This window comes from Geospiza fortis, unplaced genomic scaffold (genome assembly GCF_000277835.1).
Source record: "Geospiza fortis unplaced genomic scaffold, GeoFor_1.0 scaffold485, whole genome shotgun sequence".
Lineage (NCBI taxonomy): Eukaryota > Metazoa > Chordata > Aves > Passeriformes > Thraupidae > Geospiza > Geospiza fortis.
This window is the reverse complement of record NW_005054457.1, coordinates 878,010-887,140: the sequence shown is the minus strand read 5'-3', so window position 1 is coordinate 887,140 and position 9,131 is coordinate 878,010. Positions and strand designations below refer to the sequence as shown.

General features: G+C 58.0%; 1 protein-coding gene across 1 annotated transcript in view; it reads left to right on the top strand.

Annotated features, from left to right (window-relative positions):
• The window catches only part of NTN1 (netrin 1), an 84,694-nt gene that overhangs the window by 68,724 nt on the left and 6,839 nt on the right, over positions 1 to 9,131 (top strand). The gene's annotated exons all lie outside the window — the stretch shown is intronic.

The following is a 9,131-nucleotide window of genomic DNA, read 5'->3' as shown; positions in this document are numbered from 1 at the left end:
CCACCACTGTCCCCCCCTGTCACCGAGGGACCCCGATGGTGCTGACCAGGGGATGGCAGCAGGAGCCAGAGGGTCCCTCAAAGGCTGACTTGTCCTGTGCTGCTGCCTGGAGGCTCCCGGGGTGTTTGAGCCCCAGGTCTGAAGGACAGGAGGTGGAAAAGCTGTTTACTTCTGTCTCAGCGGTTCATAAATTAAGGAGTTTGTACTAAAAGTGACAGATGTCACCTTGGATTGATCCCTGAGCCGAGTGCTGTGGCAGGGATTGTCACCCAGGCTCCGGAGCAGGGGACAGTCCTGGAATCTTCAGTTCCCAGTGTTTGTCACAGGGGGTGTGGGGGCTGGTTGAAGGGACAGGTTTTACCCCGTGCAATCACAGCAGCAGCTCTGCAGCCTGCCATGGGAGAGGGGCTGCTCAGGGGTCTAAAGCCCAGCTGATAACTGAGAACACAAAGCTGCATGAAGCTGATAACTGAGCACACCCAGCAGGGTCAGAGCCCTTCCTTAGCTCAGGAGGCCTGGCTGGAGGCTGGAGCAGGTTATCCGTGGTCTGGGAGGGATGGGAAATGCCTGCACAGTGCCTTGGGGATCCCTGTGTCCCTGGAGGGCCAGATGTCCCCATCCCCTGCCCAGAGGGGTGACCAGGGACCCGGACATCCCACCAAGAGCCTCCTCTGCCACCTCCCAGTGAAAGCCCAGCGAAGGCTGAGCCAAGCTGAGCAATCCATCAGGCCCAGAATCCCATCATAATTCTTCTCACTGGGATTTTATTTTGGAGTTTTTAAGCACTGCTTTGTCCAAGGAGCTTGAACCCTCCATATTTCATCCCTTTTCCTCAACAGCGTCCAGCAGTGCTGTGTCTTGGCACCTCTCAGCTCCCATCCCCACCCTGCTGAAATCTGTGGGGTTTTTCACAAATCCCTAAATCAGTGTCTGTGAGCCAGAGCTCCCATGCTATGGGAGAAAAAGGGTTTGGAAACAAGATGGGAAAAGCAATTAGTGGGAGACTTTGAGTGCAGGCAGCTGTGGGAGAGGTGCTGCTCCATTTCCTGTGCTCGTGGCCACGTGGGACAGAAAGTGGCCAAGAGCTGAGGGAGCATCACCCCAACCTGGGCCATGGAGGAAGACCATGGGCCAAGCTGGTCTTGGAACGAGGGGTGGGATAATGTCAGCTCTGGTGTGGGGGGTCCTGCCTGGCTCTGCTCTACTCTCAGGGGTCCCAATCAGTTTGGGAAAATCAGCCAAAAGTGGATTGTTTAGATGAAATGCATCCATGCTTTCCCATGCTGGGAGGTTGGAGGAAGAGGAGGGGCTGCTCCTCATTTCTGCTGCCCGGCAAGAGGAACTTTTCTGGTGCTTTTTTTGGTCCCTCCCAGACAGAAGAGACCACAGTGAAAGGGCAAACAAAAATAGCAGTGGGGGGGTTTACAAAGGTTTACAAACCTGCCAGTCAGTCCTTGTCTTATCTGAATCAAATCCAGATTTTCTGGGGAATGATTATCTGAAAGGGATGATTTCAGCCAAGGGGCCTTAAATAAAACCAGGTGAATGGATTGATGCAGCTCCCCATGGTTTTCCCCTGGAAATCAACCTCTGCAGTTTCTAAACCATATCTGGCCCTTCCAAATATCATTTTGGGCCCTTTTGTTCCTGGCTGGTGGGGAAGAGGCTGGATGTAAGTGCAGGAAAGGGAAAAGCCAGTTCTGAGGGACCCCTGGCCCTCCCAGACCCAGAGCAGCTCTGGCTGCAGGTTGCAGCTTTCCCAGAGGGCAGAGGAGACCCGGGGCAGAGCTGGCTGCGTGCTGTGGTACCCAAATCCTAGCCTGAATCCTTCCCCACGAACCAGGAACGGGGAAACTGCCCTCCCTGCTGAGCTGGAGCTCCTGTTTCAGCACTGCAGGGAGAAAAGCCCGAGGCCTGGCTGTGGGGAGGTGTCAGCCCTCGGAGAGCCGGGAGCATCCCGAGCCTGGGAACAAAGCCCTGCCCAGCTCCCTGCGGGAAGGCGGGAGGGGAAATCCTCATTTCATTCAGCCCGGGGTAAAGCCGGGCTCGGCCTGGGAGACTCCAGCTTTGTGCCCATCCAAAGGAGGAATTCATTCAGCCCTGCCCGGGCTTTCTCTGCCTTGTCCCAGCTGTAAGCGAGGTGATGGATTGGCTGCGTGATTGATTGAGTGATTGATTGATCAGCAGCATCCCGCTCCCTCTGAAAGGTTTCTCATGGTGATCCCGGTGAATGGCTGGGAGCACAATGGGGGAGAGGGGCTGGCAGTGAGGGAGCTCCTGATCATTTCAAAACAGCTCAGAAAGTCTGAAGGAAAAAAACCTAAAACAACCCCCAAAACTGCTGAAATGCAGATAAACTTAATATACAACAGAACTGTGCTGTCATCATCCCAGTGCTGGGCTTCCTGCAGCCCCATATCCATCCATTCCTCCATCCTTGCATCCTCCACCCCAAATCCCTGCATCCCTCCACCCCAAACCCCTCCATTCCTCCACCCCAAATCCCTGCATCCCTCCACCCCAAATCCCTGCATCCCTCCACCCCAAACCCCTCCATTCCTCCACTCCTTTATTCTTTCATCCCCATATCCCTTAATCCCTGCAACCCTTTATCCCCACATCCCACCACAGGCACGCCTCGAGCTTCAGAGTCAGGACTGACAAGCTCCCTCTCCCCATCCTGGGCCATTTCCAGAGGCTCATTCCCCCTGGAGACACAAAGCTCTTGTCCCAGCCCCAGCTCCCTGTTTCTGCATCTCTCCTGAAGAGAAAACTCCGATTTCCCCCTGCGCTGGGAGCTGCTGTCAGGCAGGAATTTATGGGATGCTCCGCTCCCGAGGACAGGCGTTTTCCTGGGAATGTATTTCAGTGTTGGCAGTGGCTCTTGGCAGGGCACCCCTGGATCTGTACCCCATGTCCCCAGCGTGTCCTGGGGCTCAACACCGGATAAATCCCGCGGGAAGGGGTAGGAAATGTGCAGCTCAACACCGGATAAATCCTGCGGGAAGGGGTAGGAAATGTGCAGCCAGCCCCGGCAGAGGGCTGAGCAGGGGCAGAGGTGTGGAAGAGCTGTAAAAGCCCGTGTTGCTGGGGAGTTTTCCAGTGAGGTGTTTCCCAGTTCAGTGCTGGTTTTCCAGTGCAGTGTTCCCAGCGCAGGCTTTTCCAGTGCAGCGTTTCCAGTGGGTGTCTGGCGCAGCTGGACTGTCCCCAGCAGCCATCTCCTGCTCCCGGGAATATTGGGATGTGCTGCTGAGGTCACGCCTGTCCTGAGCCACCAAAAACCCCTCGGGCCGTTCATCCCCATCCCCAAACCGGCCCAGGCAGCTCCGGGGGCAGGGAGGGAACTCCCCGAGCTGCATTGGCGCTGGGTGGTGCCTGCGCTGGTGCCTGTGCCCAGCGCTGCCAGGGAGGGACCACAGGCAGCCCAGCCGGGACCGGAGCGGCCGAGGGGCCTGCGAGGACATGGCCGGGATGTGGGGGGACAGCCCGGTCACATCCTGGAGCTGCTGCTCCTGCTGGACCACCGGGGCTGGGGCTGCGGAGATGTTAAGGGGCTGCGGAGGTGGGGAGAAGGGGCTGCGGGCTCCGGGAATCCCTCGCTGCCGCTTTCCAGCCGCTCCAGGCGAGAGGCTTTAATCTAATTACATGCTTTATTTGCGCCAATTTGTTTTTCAATCAATCTTGCTCAGCCAGAAGAAAGGAGGCTACTGTGGGCTCATTTGCACCTTCTTGTTCCAAGGGAGAGGTTAATGGCCGTTATCCGCTGGGATCGGCGCTCCCGGCTCTGCCTGCCCGGCAGCTCGGGATCCTCCCGCAGCACGGGCAGCGAGGTCCCAGCCTGGCACGGGGCACTGGGCAGCATCCTGGGGACACGCTGGCTGTGAGGAGCCGCTGCAGGCACGGCTCGCGATGCTCCCAAGGTGGCATCCCGCAGGAAAGGTTTTGTGTATCCATTGCCAGCGATGGCAGCGGGGTCCCAGGGGAGAGTTTGGGTCTGCAAAGCACCGAAACAAACAAATGAATTCGAGTGGAAATTACTCCTCCCGCTTTCCCTGCAGGGGAATGGCACGGCTCAGTGCCGTGGGGGCTGTGCCCGGCACAGGGCAGGGCTGCCCTCGGTGCCCCCGCACTCCTGTGCTGGTGCCAAGGGCTCCTCAGCCCGCTTTGGGGAGCAGAGGATGCTCCGATGCTCAGCAGGTGCCTCTGCCTTGGCAGACTGGTCACAGATCCCCTCAGCCGGTGGGACAGACCCCTGCCAGCTCCTGGGACTGCTGCTCCCTGCTGGGAGGGGACCAAGGACACACCACGGCCACTTGGTTAAACACTACCCGTGCCAGAGGCTTGCTGGGCACCAAGGCTTGGCACAGACCCTCTGGGGCAGGTCCAGGGCCCTGGAAGCCCTGCCCACAGGCTGAGACTGCTTCACACCTGGGGACCATCCCCAGATAGCACAGCAGGCACGGCTGGAGCAGCCCAGCCCGAGCTGGCCCCAGGTCCAAGGCCTGGAAGGGATGTGGCTCCCTGCTCCAGCTCCTGGCCCTACTGCAGGAACGGCCAAGGCCACCCTGCTGGGGACATCCTGCAGCTGCCCAGGCATGAAGGGCACTAATTTGCACATGAGAATTGCAAAGGGCATTGTCAGGACAGCTGGGGCACGGCCAGGTGAGAAGAGCCAATTAGTGATAACGGACGCAGTTCAGTGATAACAGACCTAGTTCATGATAACAGACCCAGTTCAGTGATAACAGACCCAGTTTAGTGATAACAGACCCAGATCAGTGATAACAGACCCAGTTTAGTGACAACAGGCCCCTCTCCACTCAGCGGCCAGACAAGGGTGCAGCAAAGCACAGGACAAGCGATGCCACTGCTGAAATGAATAACCTGTGGAGGATTCTCTGCCTTAGCTTTGCTATTTTATTAAAGCTTCTTTACATTAAAGCAGCCAGCTCCGAGACAAAGACTCCCAGTGGAGCCCTGCACAAATTAAATTACAGCAGTGATCCCTCAGGGATCACTGAGAGGTTGCAGTCCCTGCACTTGTCCCAGGGGGATGAGCCCATCCCTGCTCCCTGGGAGAGCAGGGGGCTCCTGCAAGCACCCCCTCCTTCCCCAGGCCGTGTGCTCAGCACAGGGCCAGAGCCAGCAGCCTGGAGAGAGCAGGGCTGGAGCTCTCCAAATGACTCCAGCAGTCATTCCTGGGACTGATGGGGGACATGGTAAAAGAATTTTTGGGATGGAAGCAAGGGGCAGCCTCAGTGCTGTGGGAGGTGAAGCAGGAGCTCATGGTCGTCTGGGGAAAACTCCAGAGCTCTGAGAGCCAAAGGCATCCCTGCCAGAACTGCTACAGGGCCATCCTCTCCTGTCCCAGGGCTGGATTACATTTTATCCCGTGTCCCTTGGGAATGTGGCTCCCAGCTGCCTTTGGGCTGCTCTGGAGTAGCTCACAGAAAGGTTTTCATGCTCAGGGGAACATTCTGAGCCCACACTCAGCCCCAGAGCAGACACGCGACATTGCTGCCCCTGCCCTCCCCAAGGGCAGCCCCCCAGGCACCCCCCTTTTGTCCCATGAGCTTTTCCTCCAGCCCCCCAGGCACCCCCTTTGCCCCAGGAGCTGCTCCTCCAGGCCCAGCCACAGCAGAGGATGCAGCCCTGTGCAGGTTCAGGGCTGCCCATGGAGAGGTTTAGCTCAGATTTGGCCAGAGCTAGAGGGGAGCTTGAAGCTGCCGTGTCCCCCACGGTCACTGCTGCTCACCCCCATTGGGAGGGGCAGCTCATGCACAGAGGATTTCTGACCAGGAACTCTGGGGAGGGAGAGAAAAGGGCAGGAACCCAAAAGCTGAATCCCAAATTCAGCACAGCCTCCCCTTGCACTGCAGCAAAGCAAAGCAGCCCCACTGATCTGCCCTGCCCCACTCTGGGGGTGTCTGGGACCCCAGGCAGACCCCACTCCCGTGTTCTCAGCCCTGCTCTCTCTGGTAAGGGAATCACGGATTTAGGATTTGCTATTTGGGGCTGCACCTTCCTTTAGTGGCTCAGTGTGGCTGCACATCCCTGCCAGTGACAGCAGGAGATGGGGGCACCCAGATCCCACCTGCAGAGCCCCCAGAGAGCACAACCCTGGCAGGGAGGGCAGGACAATGCCCCTCACCCCAGTGCTGGGCTCAGGCTGTCAGGGCCGGGGCTCCCTCCTAAGCCACGACACCTCCACCTTGGATCACAGCCCACAAAGGCATTTAGGGCCCTACCTGGGGGAAATCAATAGGAATTTAGCTGCATAAATTCGGATTAGAAATCTGAATCCCCTTGGGGATCTAAGCCTTATATCTGCATTTCCAGTTAGGTACCCAGGCCAAGAAATGTGGCTTTAATCGCTCTATCATGTCAGAATCAAGGGGCCTTTAATTTCCGTTCCCGACATGTGGCTTTTGCAGCGGCTCAGAGCTGAGCTGGGAGCTGGGAGTGCAGCAAGAGGTGCCTGGTGCATGCAGGGTCTCTCCTGCAGCAGCACTCAGCACCCGCAGCTCTGCCGGCAGCACCTCCCTGCTGCCCAGCCCCGGCAGCGTCAGCACCCCGGGCACAGAGGGATCCATGAACAAATCATGGGATCTATGAACAGATCATGGGATCCATGAACAGATCATGGGATCTATGAACAGATCACGGGATCCATGACCAAATCAGGGGACCCATGAACAGATCACGGGATCCATGAACAGATCACGGGATCCGTGAACAGATCATGGGATCTATGAACAGATCATGGGATCCATTACCAAATCATGGGATCCATGAACAAATCACGGGATCCATGAACAGATCATGGGATCTATGAACAAATCATGGGATCTATGAACAAATAATGGGATCCATGAACAGATCATCGGATCAGTGAACAGATCATGGGATCCATGAACAGATCATGGGATGGGCACTCAGCACCCGCAGCTCTGCTGCCTTCCTGCCCAGTCCCGGCAGCATCAGCACCCCGGGCAGAGCGGGATCTGTGAACAAATAATGGGATCCATGAACAGATCATGGGATCTATGAACAAATCACAGGATCCATGAACAGATCACGGGATCCATGAACAAATCATGGGATCCGTGAACAGATCATGGGATCCGTGAACAGATCATGGGATCCGTGAACAGATCATGGGATCCGTGAACAGATCATGGGATCCGTGAACAGATCATGGGATCCGTGAACAGATCATGGGATCCATGAACAAATCACGGGATGGGCACTCAGCACCCGCAGCTCTGCTGCCTTCCTGCCCAGCCCCGGCATCATCAGTGCCCCAGGCAGAGCAGGATCCGTGAGCAAATCATGGGATCCATGAACAAATCACGGGATGGGCACTCAGCACCCTGCAGTTCTCAGGCTCATCACAGCAACCCCAGACAACCCCCAAACCAAAGATGTTTAAAGAGAACAAAATTCAACTTTCCGCAAAGAAAGAAAGAAAGAAAGAAAGAAAAAGAAAAACAAAGAAGGTGTTTAGCTGTGAAAAGTCTCTGCCCAGCCAGAGAATTAGCTCTATCAAGGGGATGGGCTGAGCTGCAAAGCTGCTGAAGGCTGTGCTGACACGTTTTACTGAGCTGCGAGCGACACGAAGCAGCCGCCCGCCACCTGCTCCCTCTGTGAGCCAGCGGCTCCAGCGCCTCTCCCATCCCTCCTGCTCTGCTGATCGCGGGGAGCTGCTGCTCCCCATCCCTCCTGCTCTGCTGATCGCGGGGAGCTGCTGCTCCCCATCCCTCCTGCTCTGCTGATCGCGGGGAGCTGCTGCTCCCCATCCCGCCTGCTCTGCTCATCGCGGGGAGCTGCTGCTCCTCCAGCCCGAGGCATGCAGGGCTGACCCAAAAGCCACCCAGGGCTGGCTGTGTTTGGGCTTGTGGCTCTGGAGCCTGGATTTGCACTGGAATATTTGTGCAACTGAGCAAACCTAGGGAGGAGAGAGCCGAGAGCAGGGGCTGGGATGTCACCACGGGATTGTCCTGCACTGAGAGCTGGGTGCTTCACAAGGGTGGCTGGGCTGGACACAGGCTGAGAGGGGCTCAGGAGGTCCTGGGTCTGCTCTGGGCAGGGCCAGCAGGACGGGCAGGACAGCAGCAAGGTGCGAACCAAATCTTGCTCTGCCCCCTGAGCAGGGGACACTTGTGCCACAGTGTGACATGGAGCTGGGCCCCTCCTGCTGCCCCCTCATCACTCCTGCAGGACCTGCTGGACACTGACCCCCCACAGCAGAAGGGTGTCCCTCAGGGAGCTCTGGGAATTCTCAGCCTGGTCTGTGGCTGGGCTCTGGCATCACCTGCCACGGGCAGGATGTCCCAGGCTGATCCTCTGCAGCCTCATGGAGAGGGACGTGCAGGACAAGGAGCTTCTGGCGCAGCCAGGCAGCACAAAGCCTTGGGACCCCTGAGGTTTGTCACATAAACGTTTGGGGACAAACGTGCAAGAGTCTCACATCGGGTGTCTCCTGTGAGATGAGAAAAACAAATGGGAGGCACGAGTGGCTGGAAGCCCTCAGCCATCAGGGTTTGGAGGGGCCTTGGCCAGGCTGTGGCTGGGCACAGATCTCAGCTGGGGCTCTGGCAGGAGGAAGATCACAGGGTTTGGGTTTGGGTTTGGGCCTGGCTGGGTCATGCTGGAAGAGCAGGAAGCCTGGTTTGCCTGAGGGTCTCTCCTGAGGAGCAGGAGCAGCAGGGAGCCATGGGGACTGTGCGCGGCCACATGAGGGGCTGGGGCACACAGGGGTCGCAGGGCTTGGTGCTGAGGGGGTTCCTCATGGTCTTGGCACCCAGTGTGAGCTGGCCATGGCATGCCAGTAGCATTGCCACCTTCCGCACAGCCCCCTGGGGTACCTCAGCAGGTTCCCCACCCAGCAATGGCTGTGCCTGTGCCAAGGCCCCCAAGGGTGTGCCTGTGCCAAGGCCTCCTGCTGCTCAGCCCTGTCCCTTCTCCCTGGATCAGGGCATTCTGTGGGTGCTGAGGAGCCGTGGATGGGCACGGGCAGCATGTCCACAAGCCCACCCTGGGCCTGGCAGCTGGCATGGCATGGCCCCTCTGCAGCCACACTGGCACGGGCCTGGTGCCATGGGGCTGTGCCCAGCGGCGGCCCGGAGGGC